General features: G+C 38.8%; 1 protein-coding gene and 1 pseudogene across 1 annotated transcript in view; one reads left to right on the top strand and one right to left on the bottom strand.

Moving 5' to 3' along the window:
- Rbcn-3A (Rabconnectin-3A) overlaps window positions 1-27,832 on the bottom strand; it is a 2,573,828-nt gene that overhangs the window by 653,479 nt on the left and 1,892,517 nt on the right. The window lies entirely within an intron of this gene.
- On the top strand, window positions 20,099-21,137 carry LOC137247652 (uncharacterized; annotated as a pseudogene).

A 27,832-nucleotide genomic window follows, 5' to 3' on the forward strand; every position in this document is an offset into this window, starting at 1 on the left:
ATTTAAGGCAGGAGTATCAACATGACAGGATCAACTGTTCGGAAAAAAACCTTGTATAACGAAGTTGCCCACTTAATTCTAAATTACCTAATTTAATCTTACTTAATTCGTCAATACACCATTCGTCAATATTCAGGTCGTCAGTACTTAGTTCGTACACCTCAACAAGTTACACATACTCACTTAGCTTTATAATACCTAATATAATGTACTTAATTCATGAATACCGACTTTATATTTAATTAATAAATATCTAGTTCATATTTACCTAATTCGTGAATACCTAAGTAAACTTACGGAATTCATTTAAACCTTATTCATACTTACTTAATTTAGTTATACCAATTTCATTCTTAATTCGTGAATACATAATTCACAAAATACCTAATTCATACTTAATTCGTAAATGCCTAATCCACAAAATAACTAATTCGGTAATACGAAACCTTTTTGGCAATGAATAAATATAAATAGTTTTTTTTTTATACTCAGCTGAGCAGAGCTCACAGAGTATATTAATTTTGTTCGCATAACGGTAGGTTCCCCGTAACGGCATAAACTAATCGAGATAGATATAGACTTCTATATATCAAAATGATCTGGGCGCAAAAAGAAATTCATTTAGCCTGTCCGTCCGTCCGTCCATAAAGACGATAACTTGAGTAAGTTTTGAGGTATCTTAATGAAATATGGTATGTAAGTTCCTAGGCACTCATCTCAGATCGGTATTTAAAATGAACGAAATCGGACTTTAACCACGCCCACTTTCCGATATCGAAAATTTCGAAAAAAACGAAAAAGTGCGATAATTCATTAGCAAAGACGGATGAAGCGATGAAACTTGGTATGATTGTAGACCTTATGACGCAAAATAGAAAACTAGTAAAATTTTGGACAATGGGCGTGGCACCGCCCACTTTTAAAGAAGGTAATTTAAAAGTTTTGCAAGCTGTAATTTGGCAGTCGTTGAAGATATCATGATGAAATTTGGCAGGAACGTAACTCCTATTACTATATGTGTTCTAAATAAAAATTAGCAAAATCGGATGACGAACACGCCCACTTAAAACAAAAATTTTAAAGTCAAATTTTAACAAAAATTGAACATTTTTACAGCATATAAGTAAATTATGTCAACATTCAACTCCAGTAATGATATGGTGCAACAAAATACAAAAATAAAAGAAAATTTCAAAATCGGCCTGGCTCCGTCCTTTTTCATTTAATTTCTCTAGAATACTTTTAATGCCATAATTCGAACAAAAATTTACCAATCCCTGTGAAATTTGGTAAGTATATCGATTCTATAAAGATAACTGTTTTCTGTGAAAATGGGTGAAATCGGTTGAAGCCACGCCCAGTTTTTATACACAGTCGACAGTCTGTCCTTCCGGCCGTTAACACGATAACTTGAGCAAAAATCGATATATCTTTACTAAACTTAGTCCACGTACTTATCTGCACTCACTTTATCTTGGTATTAAAAATGGGCGAAATCCGACTATTACCAAGCCCACTTTTTCGATATCGAAAATTTCGAAAAATTAAAAAAATTCCATAATTCTATACCAAATACGAAAAAAGGGATGCAACATGGTGATTGGATTGGTTTTTTGACGCAAAATATAACTTTGGAAAAAACTTTGTAAAATGGGTGCGACACCTATCATATTAAGTAGAAGAAAATGAAAAAGTCCGAAGGACGAAATCAAAAGCCCTTGGAATCATGGCAGGAATACTCTTCGTGGTATTACATATATAAATAAATTAGCGGTACTCGACAGATGATATTCTGGGTCACCCTGGTCACATTTTGGCCGATATCTCGAAAGCGCCTTCACATATAAAACTACGGGCCACGCCCTTTTAACACCATCATTAATACCTTTAATTTGATTCTCATATCGTACAAACACATTATACAGTAACCCCCGGTCTACCTTTATCGCGATATATCGGAAAGGCGTCCACCTATAGAACTAAGCCCCACTCCCTTTTAAAGTACTTATTAACGCCTTTCATTTGATACCCATATCGTACAAACACATTCTAGAGTCACCCCTGGCGTCCACCTTTATGGCGATATTTCGAAAAGGCGTCCACCTATAGAACTAAGGTACACTCCCTTTTAAAATAATATTTAATACCTTTCATTTGATACCCATGTCATACAAACACATTCCAGGGTTACCATAGGTTAATTTTCCTACATGGTGATTTTCCCTTATTTGACAAAGGATGAAGGAAAATCGTTCCAAAAAACGTCACCCTTGGTCTACAATTTGGTCGACATTTCGCAAAGGTATGTGATATGGAACTAAAAATCACTTATAAACCATCTACGAAACCCTACGAAAGCAACGCAGCTAAGCTCTCAGCTGAGTATGTAATGTTCGGTTACACCCGAACTTAGCCTTGCTTACTTGTTTTAATTAGTAATTAGAGGAGAGAAACCATATTTAAGTAGCGTGTTCGTGAAGTCACCTATGGCGACTATTATTTCAAATTCTTCTATGATTACTATTTGTTTATTGAATAACATTGCACTAAGCTGGACGAATAGCAGTAATAACCGCTAGTCCTAGTTCAAGGTTAGCGAGACTTTTTGAGCTGAGCTTGTTGTTGACTGCGGCAGAAAAAGTCAGTATTTTGCCGGCACTTGAATTAAAAACTTCTTTTTCAAAAAAAATAAATAAAAATAAAACCTTGATACTTTGGTGAGAAAAATTTAAACAGATTTATTAAACAAAAAAAGTAAAAATGTGAAGTCTGGTGACTTTTTGCACTAAGTTCGTATGAACTAACAAAAACTTCAAACGATTTTACGTTGAGCTAAAATAAAATAAAAAGTGCGTCAGTTACAACAATAACTATACAAAACGAAGGTGAAGTGACTTAGAGTGACGACCTAATCGACTTTTCTTAAAGGCGTAGATACCTGAAGCGATCCGCGCTTGACGTCGTATTCCCAAAACCGGCGAGAGTTCCCGAGGCCTACCCTGAAGATCCCGAAATCCATAGTGTCAGTGTTTCTGTTTGTGAAGTACTTATTTTTATTTCTTTTATTATAAATAAAAAAATCTTTATTTAAATTTGGAAAAATGTTGCTAAGTGTAATTTCTTAGGTCTTGTAATCTATTAATGTGTTCAGAAAAATAAGCAGCACGAAAGACATGCATCTCTTTGATTAATCGGAATATAGATTATTGAGTGAACTTCCGAAATGTTGAATACAAAGTCAGAAAGTATAAATTACTTGACAAAAAAAAAAAAAAAAACAAAGTTGTATAATACAATCTTTAAGAAGCCATGAATTCTATTATGTTTTATTGAGTTCTAAAATGATCATGAAGGAAACAATGCACAGTGCAGGCATAAATGTTAGCAAAGGAAAAATAAATAAGTAAATACCTTATTAGGTAAAAATAAAAATATAAATGTAGAAAGGTAGAGACAACTAAATAAATATATGTAATATTCATAAAATACAAAAAAAAAAATTGTATTAAAGTCTCAAGATGTCAGGTTTTAAGTGTTAGAAGTATAGAAGAAAAAGAGTAATGTAAAATAGTCGTAATATTTCATTGCATAATTCGAGGCGGTTTGCCTTGTGTGCTTTTGGGCATGCCTATGAGTGTGTGCGTTTGAAAAAGGTAACTTGTTTGCCAACGTAATTATCTAAAGAAATCACATATAAATTGTTCGGATAGCACTGGTCGAACCTGGTCGACCGCCTTTACCTTTTTAATGATTACCAACTAGTTGTTCGTGTGCAACCTCGTTCGCTTGTTATTTCTTTAAAGGCATCATCTACCACGTCGTCGTCGCTAGGTCCAACGTCGCATGGATGGAATAGCTGAATGCACGCAAGTAATCTTTCCTAATCTTGTAACAAAAAATTACCAAATTATGCGTTTGGATCGAACATACTGATGTTATGTAGACGGAGTAAGGTTTATGAATTACATACATATGTAAAATGTTCGATCGAGATACATACAGCCATTTGCACACAATGTTGTTTGATTCTTTTTAAATATTGATTTTAATTTAGCTTTTTTTTGTTTGTACAATTAACTAAAATGACTTAGATACATATTTCAATTTAAAGGAGACATTTTTTTATTGCTATCGTTTTTTTTTTTTGTTGAAAAAGAAAAATTGCGAATATTAAGTATTAGGCAAATAATTTTTTTGATACTTGCGAAATGTTGAAATTAAATTCCTAAACATTCACAAAACAGATGCTAATTTAATTTTCTAAGTATTTTCACGTAGGCTTAAACTTTAATGCACAGTTGGATTGAATAAAAAGTAAAAACTTGAATATTAAAATGAAGATCTAATTTTTTTTTTGGTTTTTTGGTAGGTGATGAAATGTGGAGGTATGGTCCACCTTTTTCTCCCCTCGACTGTTGTTTTTGCCAAATACTCCATATCCCCATACTTGTATAGTAGACATATTATATAAAAAAAAAAATATTTTTTTTGCTGCAAGATTTAGTTTCGCGTAAAATTTTTCTGTAGTTTTATATACCGCACATATTTCACTTTTTTTTGTACAACTTCGCTGCGCGAGGATGACGCAAACCCACTCCATTGTTCCTGAGCTAAGCAGAAGCAGAGCTAGGTATGCCACCCCGGTTCAGTCCAAACGCACCTTCGTAGGTTTCTCTTGTTTAAGCAGCATTATGAAGAGAAGATCGTTACAGTAAATAAAATGGCGCCATGGGGCCAGAAACAGACCGTGGGGCCTAAAATAGACCGAGGGGCCCGAATATTTTGTTCCAGTCGCATTCCGAGTCTCAGTCCCAGTCCCACTCAGAGTCTCAGTCTCAGCCCCAGTCCTAATACTAATCCCAGTCCCAGTCAGTCTCTAGTCTACTTCCCGGTAAAAAGCATCGTAAATACTAATATAGGGAAATTTATATACCAAATTTCAGGCAAATCGAATAGGACGTATGTAAATAGGTATATGGATATTATTAATTCATGTCTTTATTTCGACTTCGCATGTATATTTATGCCAGGTTGATGTGACTAAATCGAATATCAAAATGAAAATTACTTTAAAGCTCTCAGCAACAGCTTTCATTTGGTATCCATAATATACACACATTCTAGGGGTATCCGGGTCCACGTTTTGGGCTATATCTCGAGACCCTGGCCTCCAGTTGTATGAAAATTATCCTGTACTATAGCACTCATAAATAGCTTTAATTTGATACCCATAATGTAAAAACACATTCTAGGTGTATCCGGATCCATATTTTGGCCTATATCTCGAGACCCTAGTCACCAATAGTTATGAAAACTAACATGTACTAAAGCACTCATCAACAGCTTTCATTTGATATCCATATTGTATAAACACATTCTAGGGGTGCCCGGGTCCACGTTTTGGCCTATATCTCGAGACCCTAGTCATCAATAGGTATGAAAACTAACCTATCCTAAAGCACGATCAACAGCTTTCATTTGATATCCATATTGTATAAACACATTCTAGGGGTGCCCGGGTGTACGTTTTGGCCTATATCTCGAGACCATAGTCACCCAGGAGTACGAAAAATACCCAGAATAAAAATACTCATAAACAGCTTCCATTTTATACCCATATTGTACAAACACATCCCAGGATTACCCAGGTCTCTGTTGTGATCTCAAGACCCTAGCCAGAACGGGATAAAAAGTATCCTATGTCCGTTCCCTGGTTCTAAGCTATCTCTCTACCAATTTTCAGCCAAACCGGTTTATCCGTTCCTGAGTTATGCGTAGTGTAACTAACACCACTTTCTTTTATATATATATAGGTATTTTGTTTTGCATTAACAGCTACGGATTAAAAGAAGCAGGAGTTGCAGATTTCTGGATTATTTCGGAATCTGAACGCCAATTTTTCAGTCTCTTATAATTTTTATTCGCTTTAACGTTATCTAAGATTGGTTAGAAAAGCTTGGATTTCTAGCATATTGAGTTATCTTGATTGCTTGCCACTAAACTAACTTTTCTTTAAAACGATTAAACGTATAGAGATATTTTACCTTATTACATTTTTCTTTCTCAACACATATTTTTTTTTTTTTTTACTTGTCCGAAGTGGAACTTTTGCGATTGGTTTATATCAAAAGCATGCCCTTCACACAATACTTGGAAAAATAAACACTCATATTAAGTTTTTTAGGATCTTTTCTCTCGAAAGTTTGCCAGAGAAATACCAAGGAATTTAGAAAAATAGTACATATTAGTAAGAGTATGCCAGCAGTTTTTTTGGAGTAACGCGAGGACAAATGTCGATAAACTTAAATAACAATCTCAGCTATTTACACCCCCTACAGAGTAGTTGACCTTTTAATAAATATTATTTGATTAAACAATTTTTTTGGTTATAGCATCTAAAGCTCTACCCTTCTATTTTGATTTTTTTTATGATTCGGTACTTGGAGAAGTTCTGTACATTTGGTTTTACCGTTCGAGTACATATACCTAGGTTTTTTTTTTCATAGTCCAGAGCGCGGTTCTCCTAGGATAGATTTGGATAATATGTTGAACTGGGTGTAAGCATAATTTGCACACAAATTGTATCCGTACGTGGTTATAGAATAACTCCACTTGTCCAGAATGTGGAGCCACATGCGAAATTTCGGATTTGAACATAGCATCTGGTGGTGTTGCAAAAGAGCTTGAGCCGGATACTCATGCAACAATCGCTATACCGCGTGATAGGCGTAATACCCGTAGGCAAGCACAAAGTTAACAGCGGTTAACGGCATCTTCTGGTGATGGAGCTCAGGCAAGCCCTAGTATTTAAGCGCCTTACGTCACTTGAAGTCTTCGCGTGACTTGCGCTCATGCACCCATGCATCCCTGCAAAAAATTCCTTTACAATCATCCCTGCTGTAATTGGAACTTCGAATGCGACATTGGAATTGCTTCCAGTGTTGCATAGTATATAGTCTATTGTCACTTAATTTGCGATCTCTTTCATCAACTACCATCGTCGAGGACACATCATAGTCAACGAAGTATTATTTTGAGCAAATCACCGCCGTCACATCAAGACGACCAGGATTAAGAGGATACATCTTCAGCGTCAGCACATCTAAGCCAACGTGATAAGTATCTCATATAAATCTATACATTTTGTACATTTTTCCCAAAATCCCAAAACTCCCGGTTCCATTCCTGTGACTTCGATATATTTATATATTTATTATTTAAAGTCGACGACAAACTATGGTCGACTGCATAATATAAAAGATATATAAATATACAACTCAAAAGATAAAATTTAATATATATCGAGATTTCAACAATGTTATATTACAAACAAAGAAATATTAATGAACATTACTCTTTAATTTCAGCATATAATAATAATAAGAAATATGAGCAGAAATAAGATCTTATGCCGAAATCTTACACTGGCGGAATGCATCAGAATCCGCTCAGCATGATTTCGGAATGCAGTGGATTGCAATCTTCCTGTTGGAATGCAACAAGATTCCAATCAGCATGTCATGGGAATCCGGCAGTGCTAAGAGTAGTGTAATGAGGATACGCCATCACAAGGCATAAAAAAGTAACATGACCTGTGTTGTTGGAATGCACCGGATTCCAATCAGCTCGATGCCTGACCCATAAGATTATACTGCCGGAATGCATACGATTCCGGTCAGTGACTCATGAAAAAGCATGTTTTTTACGTTGTTGGAATGCACCAGATTCAAATCAACACAGTACTATCTTGTTCCTTCTTAATGATACATGTTGATAAATGTTCCTCAATCCTTAAGCGAGATAGTTCCTGTTTTTTATGGAAGGAATAAAATGCCGGCAAATTAAATTAGCTTGTATCTCTTAAATTAGAAAGGCAAGTATTGCATTACGTATAGTGTCAAAAGTACATTCAAGACTGATACAGCTATACAAGTCATTGTAGTGCGGGCACCAGATAAGAAGAGGATTATTTTTAGCAAAGTTTCGTCGAAAAAGGGGTAAATAGAAAGGAACATAGTGTCTGGATACTCTAGAGGGAACCGCAAAAAACAAGCGGCTGAGGAGGTCCGCAGATATACTTTGGTGAGAAAAATTTAAACAGATTTATTAAACAAAAAAAGTAAAAATGTGAAGTCTGGTGACTTTTTGCACTAAGTTCGTATGAACTAACAAAAACTTCAAACGATTTTACGTTGAACTAAAATAAAATAAAAAGTGCGTCAGTTACAACAATAACTATACAAAACGAAGGTGAAGTGACTTAGAGTGACGACCTAATCGACTTTTCTTAACCCTTTCGACCCTCCAGGGACACTATTGTCCCACGAAAAATTTGTAAGTTCCTAAGTCTCTTATAAGTCATTTAAAGTGGCACAAAAAAGTCCCAGACATTAGTTTATGATGTTGTTTACATTTTACCGTTATACAAACGCACGTGCTTAGGCATTTTTTTGTTTTTCTCATTAATTTGTCGACAGTGCTCAATAAAACTCGTGCTAATTGCGTTCTTGTGCTTAAAATAATTGTTCAAAAGCGGTAATTCGTTACTGCTTTTAAATCGGAACCTGTATTTGATTACGGTAAGTTACAAAATATATATTTAATTGCTTATTTCCAAAGATTTTGTATATTTTCTTACTTTGGGACGCTTATGTCCCTGCAGTATTTTTTGATGGGACATTAATGTCCCAGTAGATAGTTTTCGACACTATATATGTTTAGTGTTATTTTCTTTTAGTAGCTGCAAATGGCAACAAAACTAAGTGAAAATGAAATCGCAGATATCCTCGAAGACGAACAGAGCGAGGATCTTCAGGTACTGATTTTAGTAGTGGAAACGATAGCCTTTACGATCCCTCAGAAGGTAACAGTGACACTAAAATTTACTCCAGTGACTCAGAACAAGACTACTCGGATAAGGATGTTAACCTGAACGATCAACACGAGGCAGCTGATGTACCTGATGGCACCAGTCCAGAAGTTATTATTTGGAGCTCTCCTATTGACTCTTTCCTACCAAGAAAATTGGTCACCAATAGCCGTAATTGCAAATTCGCACAGAGCATTTCATGCCTTGCAACACCATATGATATATTTCGCAAAATCTTTCCAAAAAGTTTGTCACAATATATTGCACGACGAAAGGATAATGCGTAAATCAAAGACTAAGCGGCAAAGAATAGCTTGTACAGATGCTGGTGAAGTTAATATAGTGATTGGACGCATTTTTGTAATGGCTTATAATCACGTTCCGGCACTAAAATGCTACTGGTCGAAAAATAAATCTTTGGGGAACGAAGCCATACAATCAGCCATATCTCGCGATCGTTTCCAGCTTGTAATGTCGAAATTATATTTTGCTCCCTTGGATAAGCCTTGTGATGCAAGTAAAACTTATTTCATTGATGATATAATAAACTGCCTAAAAAAACGTTCAAGTTTTGCTGTGATGATAGCAGCTATCAAAGTATTGATGAGTGCATGACCAAGTTCAAAGGAAGATCATCACTCAAACAATACATGCCTCTAAAGCCTATCAAGCGAGGGATCAAAATGTGGCTTAGGTGTTACTCGCTAACGGGTTATACCTATGATATGAACATTTATTGCGGCAGAGATGAAACTGCGCAATGTGGTACTCTTGGTGAAATGGTAGTAAAAGAGCTCGCAAATACTATTGAAAGTAACGACGTTACACTCTGCTTCGATAGATTTTTTACTTCCGTTCAATTAATCAACACTCTACCGTTTCCTGCTTTGGGAACTTGTATGGCTAATCGTAAAAATGTACCGAAAATACCAGAGAAATTGGAGCGAGGTGAAGCAGGTTTCAAAGTAAATAGCAAAGGCACTATTTCCGTGAAATGGCAAGATACTAAAGATGTGATGCTTCTCAGTAACTGTCATTTGACTACAATGTCGACTGTACAACGCACTGTTAAGGATGGCACAAAAATCGAGATTGCTTGCCCGGATATAGTAAAAACATACCGCAGTATAATGGGTGGAGTGGACCTAGCAGACCAGATGGCTGGAATTTATGACATTCATCGTAGGTCTACCAAATGGTGGAAGAAAGTTTTTTATCGGGTTCTAATGATGTGTGCTGTGAATGCGTGGGTTATTCACTCGGAGGTGCATCGAAAAAAACTTCCTTTTCTGGACTTTATATTACAACTTGCTGAGTCCTTTATTGCAAAATGTAGAGAGACCACCGACTACAAAATATCTCGTCGGCAGGGAAGGCGATCAAACAGCTTGAGGAATATGAAAACGTTGGCGATCATTTGCCGGTCCAAGGAACTACTAGACGTCGAGGTGCCTCATGTGCCCAGAGGAAAATTGAGAGAAGAACGAAAACTATTTGCAAAGCTTGTAATTTGGCTTTTTGTAAAAACTGTTTCGCTTCTGCTCATTCCTAAATTATTTTGTGCTCTTTGTATATAATTTTGAAATGCTATGTATGAACTTATGTACAAAATGAAATATTTTACTTTTTTATACTGAATTCAATAAAAAAAACTGCATAAATAATACTTTTACTGTCTAAAAAATTGTATGTGTACATGCGTAATAAATACGTATGGGACATATATGTCCCATTATAAAACCCTATTGGGACACGTAAGTCCCGCCCTTAAATACCATTTTAGAGAAAACTTACCGCGATCATCATGCTACCACATATTTACTGACCTATTTCAACTTTAAATATTCAAAAATTATGTTTCCATATACATTCTACAAAAGTCGGATCGAAAGGGTTAAAGGCGTAGATACCTGAAGCGATCCGCGCTTGACGTCGTATTCCCAAAACCAGCTAGTGTTCCCGAGGCCTACCCTGAAGATCCCGAAATCCATAGTGTCAGTGTTTCTGTTTGTGAAGTACTTATTTTTATTTCTTTTATTATAAATAAAAAAATCTTTGTTTAAATTTGGAAAAATGTTGCTAAGTGTAATTTCTTAGGTCTTGCAATCTATTAATGTGTTCAGAAAAATAAGCAGCACGAAAGACATGCATCTCTTTGATTAATCGGAATATAGATTATAGAGTGAACTTCCGAAATGTTGAATACAAAGTCAGAAAGTATAAATTACTTGACAAAAAAAAAAAAAAAACAAAGTTGTATAATACAATCTTTAAGAAGCCATGAATTCTATTATGTTTTATTGAGTTCTAAAATGATCATGAAGGAAACAATGCACAGTGCAGGCATAAATGTTAGCAAAGGAAAAATAAATAAGTAAATACCTTATTAGATAAAAATAAAAATATAAATGTAGAAAGGTAGAGACAACTAAATAAATATATGTAATATTCATAAAATACAAAAAAAAAAATTGTATTAAAGTCTCAAGATGTCAAGTTTTAAGTGTTAGAAGTATAGAAGAAAAAGAGTAATGTAAAATAGTCGTAATATTTCATTGCATAATTCGAGGCGGTTTGCCTTGTGTGCTTTTGGGCATGCCTATGAGTGTGTGCGTTTGAAAAAGGTAACTTGTTTGCCAACGTAATTATCTAAATAAATCACATATAAGTTGTTCGGATAGCACTGGTCGAACCTGGTCGACCGCCTTTACCTTTTTAATGATTACCAACTAGTTGTTCGTGTGCAACCTCGTTCGCTTGTTATTTTTTTAAAGGCATCATCTACCACGTCGTCGTCGCTAGGTCCAACGTCGCATGGATGGAATAGCTGAATGCACGCAAGTAATCTTTCCTAATCTTGTAACAAAAAATTACCAAATTATGCGTTTGGATCGAACATACTGATGTTATGTAGACGGAGTAAGGTTTATGACTTACATACATATGTAAAATGTTCGATCGAGATACATACAGCCATTTGCACACAATGTTGTTTGATTCTTTTTAAATATTGATTTTAATTTAGTTTTTTTTGTTTGTACAATTAACTAAAATAACTTAGATACATATTTCAATTTAAAGGAGACATTTTTTTATTGCTATCGTTATTTTTTTTGTGTTGAAAAAGAAAAATTGCGAATATTAAGTGTTTAGGCAGGATGCCTAACTTTTCCGCATCTGATTGCGAGCCCCCCCCCCCCCCCCCCCCCCGGTGCGCCCACCTACCTCCAGGAGCACACGCACCCCGGACGAACATTTGGTCCATCTTCACCAGGAATTTGGAATACAGTACCTATATACAGTCCACATCATAAGATCATAGCTGCCCCCACCAAAATTCAAAATTACAGAAATTGCCATAAAAAGCTATCCGGAGAATTTTGCCACAGCCAACAGCTATACCACAAAAAGTTTACTATTTCACAACAGCGTCAAAACACTGAGCAAGCGACAGCCAGCTGAAGCCGCTGCAACACCACAAGCTACTTGCCACACCAGTATACAAGTCACCAAAAAATACCTGAGTAAGTGCAATATTTCTTGCCACAATTTTTTTTGGTTATAAAAAATAAATAAAACCGAGTAAAAAAAAAAAATAAATATTCTCAGTGCCACACGCGTAGTGATTTGGTATTAAGTGCGAAAAGTGTAAAAAATTAGTGACGAAAATAGGGAGAAGTCCAAACGCGTAACATTAACGTTTTTAATTCCTTGTGACTATCTGGCCTGTCCCCCCACCAGCGGTAAGGCTCTCCGGACACAGCACAAGGAAGAGGTACACATAACCTCACTTTCACATAAAATTTCACGCCATTCGATTTAAATTTTCTTTTTGCATCACTTTGATTTCACTAGTTTCTTAATAAATTGTCGCACAAGATTTATCACACGTTTTTACACTTTTCGTCGAGTTCATACCAGCGCGCGCACTTATTATACAATACAATTTAACTTTGAAGTGGCGAGTGGCCCCCTTTATTTACACAAAACACATTGGTGTTGCTTCCCCCTGCTCCCTGTTTTACGGCACAAATAATCTGCAAAGTCAGACAAAAATAAACAAATTAAAAGTAATAATCAATTCTGCGTAATTTTAATAGTTGTTGGTTGGGTGATTCGCTCAGGTTTTCAAGTTTTATATCCCTTGATTAATTCGCTTTCCACTTTAATCCATGAACATGGAATCATATATTAGATTGGCCGATCGAATAATCGAATTCGAGGCCGATTTTAATGACATAAGTGCGGCTCTGCACACTATACACACTCTTGCAATACAGCAAAAAGAGTTGCAAGCTAAGTGGGAAAAAGCCGAGACCGCCCTCGAGGAATTGCTTGCCTCTGACACGCTCGATGCTAAGAAAATTGCAGCGGTCAAGATCAAGCATAAAGCGGCATATGCCGTATTCCTGAGATGCATATCGAACATGGCTGAAATTCAAACTAAATTGAAGGAGGAAAAAGATAGGACAGTCAAACCTGAGGGAGAACGCGCGCGCGAACATAGTATCCGCCTGCCAGCTTGTGATACTGAGGTGTTCAAGGGCGACTACCTATCTTGGCCAACGTTTCGTGACCTGTTCACGGCCATATACAAAAACAACAGTCGCCTAAGCCCGGTAGAAAAGTTGTTCCACCTCAATCAGAAAACTCAAGGCGAGGCAAAGGACATCGTTAAGAAATGTCCCTTGACAAACGAAGGCTTCGAAACAGCCTGGAAAAACCTATGTGAGAGATACGAGAATAAGCGGATTCTCGTAAACTCACAACTACAAATTTTGTTTAATCTAAAAAAGATAGATAGCGAGTGCGGCAGCTCTATCAAAACCTTACAGCGCGACATAAATAATTGCTTGGCATCTTTAAAAACACATCAGATCGATGTTTCAAATTGGGATGCGATTATTACCTATTTATGTTCGACAAAATTACCTGAAAATACGTTGGCTCTATGGGAGCAGAGCATTGACCACAAGACGGACATATCCAAGTGGGAGGATATGGACAAATTCTTGTCAAATCGTTTCCAGACACTTGAAACCGTGTCTGGTTTTACAGGGAATGCCACTTCTAAAGTGCAAAAATCAATCACGTCGCGCCAGTCGACGGAAAACCCTACAAAAAGACATGGTGCTTTTCAAACCAAAGTGACCAAGCAAACAACAAAATCAATGTGTAAAATGTGCAAATCTACGGAGCACAGATTACGCAACTGTTCACGTTTTTGCGATTTAAACCCAGTCGAAATGATTAAATTCGTCAAATCCACAAATGGCTGCCTGAATTGTTTATCCCCAGGACACACAGTGACGAGGTGCACCAGTTCATACAACTGTTCCAAATGCCACTCTCGTCACCACACGCTCCTGCATGCGGACACACTTCAGCAACCGGCGGGACGAAATCCCTTCAAAGATGCGGATAATGCCCTCTCAACTTCGGCACAGGCAAGGAAAAGACAGGAATCGGGACAACCACCTTCCTCTGCAAATCAGAATGTCAAATCCTGCCATGCCAATTCCAGCACAGGCGTGCTATTAGGAACTGCTCGCGTACACATTCACCATAATGGTACCGACTTCTCCGCGCGGGCATTAATTGATTCTGGGTCTGAATGTTCCTTTATAACTGAAAGACTGAAACGCAGAATCAATTTGCCAGCGAGGAAAATGCATGCCCATGTTTCAGGCATCACAAATGCGGTGTCAGCTCAGGTGAAAGAAGCATCCAACATCGAACTACGTTCACCAGTGGATCCCTGCTTCAGCCTGACTACACCCGTACTAGTTCTAACGAAACTCACTGGGAATCTTCCATCCTGCCATATCAACGCAATGACTATGCAGGCATTACCAGACTTGGTGTTGGCAGACAAGAGGTTCTACGTCAACGAAGACGTAGACCTCATACATACTCAAAAAAGAATGTGCTAAACACACTCTTAGCCCAAGAGACAGTGTTCGGTTGGATACTAACCGGTCGTATCGAAGCACCGAATCCAACGAAGAGCATTATGTCTTTCTACAACGAGGTTGCGTTAGACAATCAACTCAAAGCTTTCTGGGAGGTAGAAAATGTACCCAAAAATAAAATATTAAATGCAGATGAAAGGTACTGCGAACAACTATTTAAAGAAACAACGCAGCGAAGTGAGAATGGAAGGTACACCGTGTCACTACCATTCCGGCAGGATTACCCTAACAATATTAACTTAGGACCATCCCTGAAGCGTGCATGCTCTCAATTCTTCCGGAATGAGGGGCGGCTAATAAAAAACCCAGATTTAGGTAAGGAATATGTTCGAGTGTTGTCAGAATATGAAACGCTCGGACATATGAGAAAATTGAAAGAGAATATCCCATCCGACGATTCGGATCATTACTTCCTGCCCCACCACGCCGTTGTAAAAGCAGAAAGTACAACCACCAAGGTACGCGTAGTATTTAACGCCTCGAGCCCTACGGCCAACGGTAATAGCTTAAACGATACTCTCCTCCCAGGCCCAGTTCTACAAGCCGATCTACCCATCCTTATCTTACGTTGGAGACTATACCGTTTCGTCTTCAATAGCGACATCGAAAAGATGTATCGACAAATTTGGGTGAACGAAAATCACACCAAATTTCAACGTATTGTGCATCGCACGTCCCCGAATGACCCTATTAGTCTTTATGAATTAAAGACGGTTACCTTCGGAGTGAATTGCGCTCCATATCTCGCGACAAGAACGCTCCTACAACTGGCAGACGACGTGTCAAATTCACACCCTACAGCGGCTAGCATACTAAGAGAGAGTATGTACGTAGATGATGTTTTATCTGGAGGACACACAATAGCGTCGACCATCAAAGCAAGGAACGAGATTCGCGAAGCCTTACACTCTGCTGGCTTTCCATTACGTAAGTGGACTTCAAACTGTAAGGAAATTCTAAAGGACATCCCCAAAACGGATTTGCTCAGCGAGGATTTCTTAGCGTTCGAAGAAGCTAGTTCGGTAAAAGCCCTTTGAATACGATGGAACGCTCACTCAGACGTATTTTATTTCAAGGCAGGAACCCTGGAAAATGGCGAAAACATCACCAAACGAGCAGTCCTATCCGCTATAGCCAAACTTTTCGATCCTTTAGGCTGGCTTGCGCCAATGGTCATTGTGGCAAAAATACTCATGCAGAGTATTTGGTTAGAAGGCACCGCTTGGAACGACCCAGTATCGAGCAGTACGCTAGAACGATGGAAAACCTTCACCGACCAATACCATGAAATCGATAAAATCAGGATACCTAGATGGGTCAACTTTTCTCCAGGAACCGACATCGAGATCCATGGATTTTGTGACGCATCCGAGAAGGCTTATGCAGCAATCATTTACATGCGTGTCAAAACGGATGATAATGTCTGCACAAACCTACTTCTAGCCAAAACCCGAGTAGCCCCAGTGAAAACTCTTTCTCTTCCACGATTGGAGCTTTGCGGAGCCGTGCTGTTAGCGGAAATCACCGAATCAATTTTCAGGAACCTCAAGTTGGGACCAGTGAAAGTGAACCTTTGGACGGATTCAACTATCGTCCTCGCATGGATAAGGAAACCGCCGTGTTCCTGGTCCACTTTCGTCGCACATCGGATCACCAAGATCATCGACATGGTCGGAAATAAGAACTGCTTGCATGTAAACTCAGAATCTAACCCAGCAGATTTAGGTAGCAGAGGATTACCTGCGTCTGAATTGGTCAACAATTCGTTGTGGTGGCAGGGACCTTCTTGGCTGCAAGAAGACACTTCCCAATGGCCAGCACAAGAACGTGACTACATCACCTCCGTAGAGGAAAAGAGGGCGAAGACCTGCGCAACAACAACAGTAAATACTATCGATGTTCTTCAACGCTTTTCAGACCTACCTAGGGCTTTACGGGTGCTCTCATACGTAATGAGGTTCTACCGAAGAACTCACCCCAAAACAAAAAAAGCATTTCAGGTCAAGTCACCTTTAATCTCTCCTGATGAGATCAAATCAGTAACCCAACTCTTAATTAAAATCTATCAGAAACAACACTATAGTTCCGAATATAGTGATCTAAAGGCCGGAAAACCAATTGCAGGTAAGAGTGCAATACTCTCACTTAATCCCTATCTAGACCAACATGGCATCATTCGGGTAGGAGGGCGACTCGGGGCGTCAAAGGACTTAGCTTTTAATGAACGCCACCCAATCCTCCTCCCATACAACTGTCGGTTATCCTGTCTGACAGTCCTAATGTTTCATCAACAAAGTCTGCATGGGGAAAACCAACTCATGTTGCGTCTGACACGCACCCAATACTGGATACCTAACATCAAAACCATGATTAGGGCAACCATTCATAATTGCAAAACCTTCACTATTCACCGAAAACAGGCGCAGTCCCAACTTATGGGTACCCTTCCCTGCGAACGGACTACTTTTACCCGCGCGTTCACCAATACCGGGGTAGACTTTGCGGGGCCTTTCGACATCAAAAGCTACCGCGGTAGGGGATGTCGAATGTCAAAAGGCTACGTATGCCTTTTTGTCTGTTTCTCCACTAAGGCCATCCACGTAGAAGCCACTAGTGACCTTAGTACTCCATGCTTTCTCGCAGCCTTTGCGCGTTTTATCGCGAGAAGAGGATGTCCGAAAAACATCTACTCCGACAATGGTACAAACTTTGTCGGAGCGTCAAGATCTTTACGATCCGAGTTTAAAGCCTTCCTGGCAGAAAGCCGAGACAAAACAGTCTCAAAGTACAATCATCAAGCATTAAGCTGGCATTTTATTCCCGCCGCTGCTCCACATATGGGCGGCTTGTGGGAGGCGGGAGTGAAGAGCTTCAAAAGCCACTTCAAAAAGATCGCGTCTCCCCATAAGTACACCATGGAGGAGTTCCAAACCCTTTTGTGCAGGATTGAGGCGTGCCTCAACTCGCGCCCACTTAGTCCAGGGTCGAATGACCCAACGGATCTGGAACCACTAACCCCAGGACATTTCCTAACGGGCAGCCACCTACTGGCTCCGCCAGAACCAGATTCTAGTGAAAGCTCTGCCTCGATGATAAATCGGTGGCAGAAACTCAAAGCCCTCCATCATACTTTCTGCAAGCGATGGAAGGCGGAATATCTATCCGAACTTCAAAAACGAGTGAAGTGGAAGCATCCCAAAGAAAACATACAAGTGGGAGATCTCGCCGTCCTCAAAGAGGACAACTTATCTCCCAACGAATGGAGGTTAGGTCGAGTCGTCAATGTACACCCCGGCGAAGATAACCGAGTTCGCGTAGTTGACCTCATAACAGAGAAGGGTCAAGTCAGACGACCTTTGGTCAAACTGATCCTTCTTCCAACGGAGGAGATGGATTGCGAGAAGGCCAAGAGCTCCTCATAACAATCCCTCCGTTTCTCTCCCTCCTTTCCGAACTCCACCTCCCTATCGATAATCCACCAAAAACCCAGCTCTCGTTCACCCGGAACGAGGCCAACCAACAACCCTAATGCAGATTCCCCATCTGCCACAAAACACTTATTTTTTGAATTTTCAAAAATTAAACTCCAAGTTCACTCGCTCACCCCGGAGCGAGGACACCAAAAAATTCCAAATTCAATTCAATTTCAAAAATTAACCCAAATTCACTCGCTCACCCCGAGCGAGGATCACAAAACTCCTACGCCATCGGCCAAATACACGAGGCCAATAATAAAAATAAAATTTGCAATACACATCATCATTCGAATCAGGTTGAACATAGGTATCATGGAAAGTACCGATACCAAGCAATCGTGCACTGTCGTAACCCATGATCATACGAAACCTAAACCGATTCAACATTCATCGTTCCACGTCAAAACCCCGACTGGTAACTCGATTCAAAGAGGTACCCGAAAGAAATCTCCTCATTGAACCAAAGCCAATATCGTCCACTATGTGTTAAGACCTCCATACTCCAATTAAACCCACGATTTCTGCCCATGGCGGCAAGATAATTATGTGGTCAGTATCCAGCATCCCTGAACGCTGGGGCGAATTCAATTGCCCAGATTATGATACCAATACAAATTAATTTTAATTCGTTAAAGTGAGATTGGGAAAATTACAGATTTTCTACAAGTAGGGGCCCCAAGCCAGCATTTTGGAAAATTTTGATCGACCCTATTTGAATCTCATACCCCAAAATGTTCGAACACGTTCAAAGTTACGGGCATTTTCTGTTCGAAAATTAAGGTAGCGTCGAGAGGAAAATGCACTTTAAAGGTGATTATTCTTGAATAATCGTTTATGATTCATATTTCCAAACGCCTTTACTCATTTGTGACATCATTGTGAAATTGAGCTTTGATTGTGAATTTCTTCGTCATATCTCATTCAGAATGAAATTCTACCTCATAATTATCAGGGGACTTCAAAGTGAGTTCAAAATGTTTTTTCAGTCACAGTTGATTTTTTCTAATTCAGCCGGAAAGAGTAATCAGATTGTATGGATCGTGGGGAACTTCAAAATTTAATTACCTAAATGCTGAGTGGGGGTGTTTCAAACAATTCTGGCTGAAGATAAAAATCTTGTATGCATACAAATATGAACATATATGACTATCCATATATATATATGCGAACATCTTTGTCTTTGTTTGTTTGCATTTGGGTGGAGTAAGGCGAGGCTTATTTTTGTGATTTTTTAATACTCCACATTTATTTGGGTTACATTCAAATAAATGAATAACAAAATGCACTTTCGAAAATTCGAACGCCGTGATATTTGAATACCTATATATGTATGTACATAGTGTTGTCTGCAACATATTTATGTACATACATATACATATGTAGGCCTGTGCAGAAATTAGCGAGCTTATATAATTACTCAAGCACTTAAATTGACACCGATAAACATAAGTATTACAACCATTCCAAGGCAACGGTCAACAACCAAATTTCAATAATCACAGAACTTCTTTGCCATTCAGGTGTTTTGACTCGATTGTGACCAGCGGCCCGCGTCAACGTTCCTTATTGGCATTATCAGCATAATGTATATTGGTTTTTGTAAATTATTTATAAGCCAAAGCAATATTTAAGACAGCCACAGCAAGTTCCGGTGTCAGTGCCAATTGTGGATGGCAAACAAAAAGTATAACAATTAAAGTATATCTCACAACCAACAACGACAACAGCATCCCGAAAAACAACTGAAAGCTTAAAGTACAAAAAACCAGAAAGCATACAAAATGTTGAAAACAAAAACAAATGATGGTAAAGTGGATACACTGCTAGCCAAAGGTCTAATACCGATAATTGATGTTGCTCTCTGGACTATTTTGTTGATTTACCCAGCGACGTGAAGGAGCAGTATCGACGCAGCGGTGAAGACAACCATGGATACATACGTCCAGGTGTGGAACGTTTCAATGGTAAAATACCAGAACTCCGTCATGCATTTAATATTTGCACATTAAGTGCTAAAAATCTACCCGCAGAACCATTACCCGGATTTGCGGAACACATTTCATCTTTGGCACAAGATTTCAAAGCACTTGCACGTTGTGTACTTCAAACACTTGCCGTGTCGCTTGATATACCACAATAATTTTTCCTTGAGAAACACTCACATACAATACATATGTTGTCTGGCGAACATGATAACGAGTCTACACTACGTCTACTCGACGATCCACCTATCATAGAGGATACTGATTTCATAAAAGGCAATTGTAGTTATAGTTATCAACGCTGTTTATCAGATAAACGAAACTTCCGCCCCGAAACCAATACTCGTGATGAAGCTAATGAGTTGGATGAAAAACTGAGAGTGATCTCATCGCAGAACGACACTTACCCATTGGTGAAATAATACGGTGTGGTGCTCATACAGATTATGGCACATTTACATTGTTGGCGCAGGATTCAGGAGGATTGGAAGTTAAATTACCTGGTGGTGAAGAAAGGCAACGTGTTGGTCAGTTACCTGGCGCCATATTTATGAATTGTGGTGAAATTATCTCAATATGGACAAACCAACGTTATCAAGCTTTGGAACACCGCGTTGTGATACCAGAACAGCCTCAGCACTCGTGGTCGTCGCTCTGTTGCCTTCTTCGGCCACCCGGATAATTTGATGCTGATTTCTCTACCTGCCTTACCTACCCTGCAACGGAGCCGGCTTAGATACAAAAAAAAAAAAAAAATCGAAAAGAGACGGTTTACAATGCATACCAGTTAATACAGAGATTTCGTGAGACTTATGGCCACCAAACTTCGCACTTATGATTCACAAACATACACAAACAACAAGGGCTACTTATTGCTGCTAAATGTAGACTTCTGGTCCCGTGTCACCTTAAAGGTAAACGTGTAGAACCACGCTGGCGAGCTGATGAACATGTTAAATCGGTAGTTTAGCATTATGAAGGCAAATATTTTGTTTCGTCGTATAAGGATGGTTCCATATGTACTCGGCCAACTAGACCGATCTATTGTCAGCCCTCATGCAAAAACTTTTAAAGAGCGCGTAGTGAAAAATTTACTTATTTACAAAGTCGATTTATTAAAACGTCTCAAAGTGGTGGAATGCCCACTGAAATCAACGACTATTTTGGAAATGGAGCACGTGGTTGTCGACTTCATTTTGGCTTTGTGAGAATCCGTGGTCATGCGAAACCCAAGATCCGCATGGGATATTTTTAGTTTGTTACGACATGCTCACACCTGAGTTTAGATGTTTCGAATCGCCTTATCCTATGGACTTACATGAATCACCTGTCACATGATGCACCTATTTCAGTGATTGCCCCTCGGAGTTGTTTCCTTTTTTTTATTCTGCTGGTCGCACAAGTAAAAGAGCTGAATTCTCTACGCCGGCGAATGGTGTCCAACATCATGTAGGTATTCGGAAATCGGTATCCCTGGACACCAAGACAGTACTTCAAATTTTTGGAATCCTGGCGCAGGAACGTTACTGATTCTGTATAAATTAAAATACTGTTTTAAATTTGTTTTCCGCGACGTGTAGACGCCTCCACAATGAATTAATATTACTACGCAGGCCACGCGCAGTAGTCAAATAATGAGACAACGGGAAAAATCGCTTGATTTTAGTCCCGTTTGTTTCAATTCAAAGGAATTTTACATTCCTATGTATGAATGTGCGTTTTTTTTTGTCTGCGTTTTTGGTATACTGGCATCAGTGCGCCGACTGTTTAAAAAAAAAAAAGTGGTGGGTAGATTTTTTCCAACAAAACAGTAGCTACAGCGCATTTGTACCAAAGAATTCATAATTTAATGAAAACTAAAAATTCACATTTCACGGAAATAACCCTTTAAAAAAAAAAAAACATTTAAACAAGACTAGAAATACATGTAAATTCGTATATAAATAGCGTATGCCCATATAATATTCACCCTTTTGGAATTGCATTTACTTAAAACGTTTATTTTTTCGCTTAAATTTATTCACAGAAACTGCCGAAAATAGCGTAGAAAAATATTGGCGTACTCATTTGCCACATTTATCTCATAATCTCATAAGTTGTACACAAATTTTTTCAAAATTGGGTAAGGTCACCGCTAAGTGTTATTTGGGTGGGCTCGGCAATTAAATAAGTTTACCAAATGATCGCAGCAATTGTTTTCAATGCGAATATGTTGCAATGTTGGCAGATTTTAGGCTTTGGTAGTGAAAGATAGTAGAAGTGCTAAGAATCGAAAACGGGTCAAAAAGTAAATTAAGTGGAAAAGGCCGTGCACTGGCCCTTATTATACTTACCCCAACGTATTTACATATATTTGCCTCTTTTCTTTAGTGCTGCGTCAAATGACGCACGATGGTACCGAAAATCCGCAAGAGAAACAAAATCGGGATCGTTTTTTTTCCAATACAGACGCCTCGGGCAGTCTCAACAAAATACTTACGCACAAAAATAAAGGCGAAACCCTCATTTAAAAATAATTATGCTCCCATTCACAAAAAAAAAAAAAAAAATTTTTTTTGGTTGTTTTTTTGATTTTTTTTTTTTTTTGTTTGCCGTCGGTACGGCTTGTTTTTCTGGCTGGGGGGCAGGACTTGTTGTTTTCAACAACAAACATCACAAACCGTCATAATTAAGGCGTCGGTACAAAAACAATCCGAGTCCCGAAATAAAAGAATCCCTACACGACAAAATCCCGAAATTGGTAAAAGTCAACTGTTTCTACTGGCTTAGTGTGCCACTTCCCCAGTGACCTAGTTTTTTTTCAAGGGCAAGCAAATACATATATGTATATATATACTCGCACACCACAAATTCACCATACCAGCTGTCAGCTAACCAAGAAATACACGACAGAGTTGCATGGTACATTTCGCATAATGGTACGGGCAGATAGAACGCGTCGCTGAGAACGCATCGCCAATCTGCATGCAAGCACCGGCAGTTGGTACACTTTCCAATTTAATTACGATTTGCGCTGTTCTTCATGAGCTTGCGCACAAAATTACATACATACCTTCGTCAGCCTCTACGCTTCGGTTTAAACTCGGTTTATTCATATATTTTAACGTACGTTTGTTAATAAAACACCACGCGTATCACGAAAACAAGTACTTTTGCGCGGGTGGCTTGGAATCACGTCCGTTCCAACCTCCCACACACCGCAATCTTGCTGGTTTTGTTGAAATGCATAAGCTGCTAGAAATCACAGCACTAACTACTTTGCAAAAACCCTCTCGTCACTCCACGTCATTTTACTAATCATTTTACGGTGATAGGTTATATTCGTAGTCACATTTGCATGGGCGTGGGTAAGTTTTGTGACCAAGTGTTTTGTAGGGTAATAATATAATACACAACTGACGAAATATATGCGGTGCAGCGAAAACGCGCATCACCCAACCAACCTCACGGCCACTCGCCCTGGCACATCCATAAAATGCCACAGTCGACCTGAGAGCGACACGACACGTTATACGCTGGAACGGAGACCTCGGCCTCTTCGTCCAGCCCAAAAAAACCTCAAAACCCTCGAGTCTGGAACGGAGACCTCTGCCTCTTCGTCCAACCAACAAAAAAACCGCAAATCTGGAATGGAGACCTCGGCCTCTCCATCCGGAACGACAAAAACCAAAGAATAACAAAAAATGGTGCCACTCTGGAACGGAGACCTCGGCCTCTTCGTCCAGCCTTACTGGCCATCGACTATACACATACTACATTCTGAATTTCTATATTTATGTATAATTCAATGGCAAGAAATATTCACTTCACTGTTCATAACCGCTAATTCTTTCATCTTAGCTCAGGTGGCATGCTAAGCAAGTCGGAAAGGATTCCCGGCCATTTTGCGTCGCAGACGAACTCTTCATTTAGATTAAGTTTAGTCTTATATTAATTTTTTCTCGTTTCAGCGGAGGTCATTGGCGGAAAACGATGTTGCGTATCGCAAGGGGGGCCGGCATGTTTAGGCAGGATGCCTAACTTTTCCGCATCTGATTCCGACCCCCCCAATGCAACTCTGCAAATCGATACTCGAATTAATTTATAACCACCCACACCATCACCCTCATGCATGTGCATGCATGTACATGCACGTGTATGTGTGCTTTTTGTCAGCACTCATGCATATGCATGTCGGGGTTGATGTGTGGGTGCCTTTCCCCTCCAAAACGGAGGATTTTGCGGGTCAACGGTTGTAGCTTGCTATACAACCGGCCTCTTTGATTTCAACAGCCAACCAGTTAACATCTGCCGCCAGCGATCTCTGCCGTATTTCTGCGTTTATTCAGGTAATATTGTAACTATTGCTAGTTTTACATTTACCCAATAAATCACATATATTATAACGAGAAATCTCGTGTATTTGCTTATTTTCATTTCCAACCCGCTTATTCCCACTGAGATCGACCCCGGTGCGCCCACCTACCTCCAGGAGCACACGCACCCCGGACGAACATTAAGTATTAGGAAAATAATTTTTTTGATACTTTCGAAATGTTGAAATTAAATTCCTAAACATTCACAAAACAGATGCTAATTTAATTTTCTAAGTATTTTCACGTAGGCTTAAACTTTAATGCACAGTTGGATTGAATAAAATGTAAAATCTTGAATATTAAAATGAAGATCTAATTTTTTTTTTGGTGTTTTGGTCGGTGCTGAAATGTGGGGGTATGGTCCACCTTTTTCTCCCCTCGACTGTTGTTTTTGCCAAATACTCCATATCCCCATACTTGTATAGTAGACATATTATATAAAAAAAAATATTTTTTTTGCTGCAAGATTTAGTTTCGCGTAAAATTTTTCTGTAGTTTTATATACCGCACATACTTCACTTTTTTTTGTACAACTTCGCTGCGCGAGGATGACGCTAACCCACTCCATTGTTCCTGAGCTAAGCAGAAGCAGAGCTAGGTATGCCACCCCGGTTCAGTCCAAACGCACCTTCGTAGGTTTCTCTTGTTTAAGCAGCATTATGAAGAGAAGATCGTTACAGTAAATAAAATGGCGCCATGGGGCCAGAAACAGACCGTGGGGCCTAAAATAGACCGAGGGGCCCGAATATTTTGTTCCAGTCGCATTCCGAGTCTCAGTCCCAGTCCCACTCAGAGTCTCAGTCTCAGCCCCAGTCCTAATACTAATCCCAGTCCCAGTCGGTCTCTAGTCTACTTCCCGGAAAAAAGCATCGTAAATACTAATATAGGGAAATTTATATACCAAATTTCAGGCAAATCGAATAGGACGTATGTAAATAGGTATATGGATATTATTAATTCATGTCTTTATTTCGACTTCGCATGTATATTTATGCTAGGTTGATGTGACTAAATCGAATATCAAAATGAAAATTACTTTAAAGCTCTCAGCAACAGCTTTCATTTGGTCTCCATAATATACACACATTCTAGGGGTATCCGGGTCCACGTTTTGGGCTATATCTCGAGACCCTGGCCTCCCAGTTGTATGAAAATTATCCTGTACTATAGCACTCATAAACAGCTTTAATTTGATACCCATAATGTAAAAACACATTCTAGGTGTATCCGGATCCATGTTTTGGCCTATATCTCGAGACCCTAGTCACCAATAGTTATGAAAACTAACATGTACTAAAGCACTCATCAACAGCTTTCATTTGATATCCATATTGTATAAACACATTCTAGGGGTGCCCGAGTCCACGTTTTGGCCTATATCTCGAGACCCTAGTCATCAATAGGTATGAAAACTAACCTATCCTAAAGCACGATCAACAGCTTTCATTTGATATCCATATTGTATAAACACATTCTAGGGGCGTACGTTTTGGCCTATATCTCGAGACCATAGTCACCCAGGAGTACGAAAAATACCCAGAATAAAAATACTCATAAACAGCTTCCATTTTATACCCATATTGTACAAACACATCCCAGGATTACCCAGGTCTCTGTTGTGATCTCAAGACCCTAGCCAGAACGGGATAAAAAGTATCCTATGTCCGTTCCCTGGTTCTAAGCTATCTCTCTACCAATTTTCAGCCAAACCGGTTTATCCGTTCCTGAGTTATGCGTAGTGTAACTAACACCACTTTCTTTTATATATATATATAGGTATTTTGTTTTGCATTAACAGCTACGGATTAAAAGAAGCAGGAGTTGCAGATTTCTGGATTATTTCGGAATCTGAACGCCAATTTTTCAGTCTCTTATAATTTTTATTCGCTTTAACGTTATCTAAGATTGGTTAGAAAAGCTTGGATTTCTAGCATATTGAGTTATCTTGATTGCTTGCCACTAAACTAACTTTTCTTTAAAACGATTAAACGTATAGAGATATTTTACCTTATTACATTTTTCTTTCTCAACACATATTTTTTTTTTTTTTTACTTGTCCGAAGTGGAACTTTTGCGTTTGGTTTATATCAAAAGCATGCCCTTCACACAATACTTGGAAAATTAAACACTCATATTAAGTTTTTTAGGATCTTTTCTCTCGAAAGTTTGCCAGAGAAATACCAAGGAATTTAGAAAAATAGTACATATTAGTAAGAGTATGCCAGCAGTTTTTTTGGAGTAACGCGAGGACAAATGTCGATAAACTTAAATAACAATCTCAGCTATTTTCACCCCCTACAGAGTAGTTGACCTTTTAATAAATATTATTTGATTAAACAATTTTTTTGTTATAGCATCTAAAGCTCTACCCTTCTATTTTGATTTTTTTTATGATTCGGTACTTGGAGAAGTTCTGTACATTTGGTTTTACCGTTCGAGTACATATACCTAGGTTTTTTTTTCATAGTCCAGAGCGCGGTTCTCCTAGGATAGATTTAGATAATATGTTGAACTGGGTGTAAGCATAATTTGCACACAAATTGTATCCGTACGTGGTTATAGAATAACTCCACTTGTCCAGAATGTGGAGCCACATGCGAAATTTCGGATTTGAACATAGCATCTGGTGGTGTTGCAAAAGAGCTTGAGCCGGATACTCATGCAACAATCGCTATACCGCGTGATAGGCGTAATACCCGTAGGCAAGCACAAAGTTAACAGCGGTTAACGGCATCTTCTGGTGATGGAGCTCAGGCAAGCCCTAGTGTTTAAGCGCCTTACGTCACTTGAAGTCTTCGCGTGACTTGCGCTCATGCACCCATGCATCCCTGCAAAAAATTCCTTTACAAGCATCCCTGCTGTAATTGGAACTTCGAATGCGACATTGGAATTGCTTCCAGTGTTGCATAGTATATAGTCTATTGTCACTTAATTTGCGATCTCTTTCATCAACTACCATCGTCGAGGACACATCATAGTCAACGAAATATTATTTTGAGCAAATCACCGCCGTCACATCAAGACGACCAGGATTAAGAGGATACATCTTCAGCGTCAGCACATCTAAGCCAACGTGATAAGTATCTCATATAAATCTATACATTTTGCACATTTTTCCCAAAATCCCAAAACTCCCGGTTCCATTCCTGTGACTTCGATATATTTATATATTTATTAT

Source organism: Eurosta solidaginis, chromosome 4 (assembly GCF_040869045.1).
Source record: "Eurosta solidaginis isolate ZX-2024a chromosome 4, ASM4086904v1, whole genome shotgun sequence".
Taxonomy (NCBI): domain Eukaryota; kingdom Metazoa; phylum Arthropoda; class Insecta; order Diptera; family Tephritidae; genus Eurosta; species Eurosta solidaginis.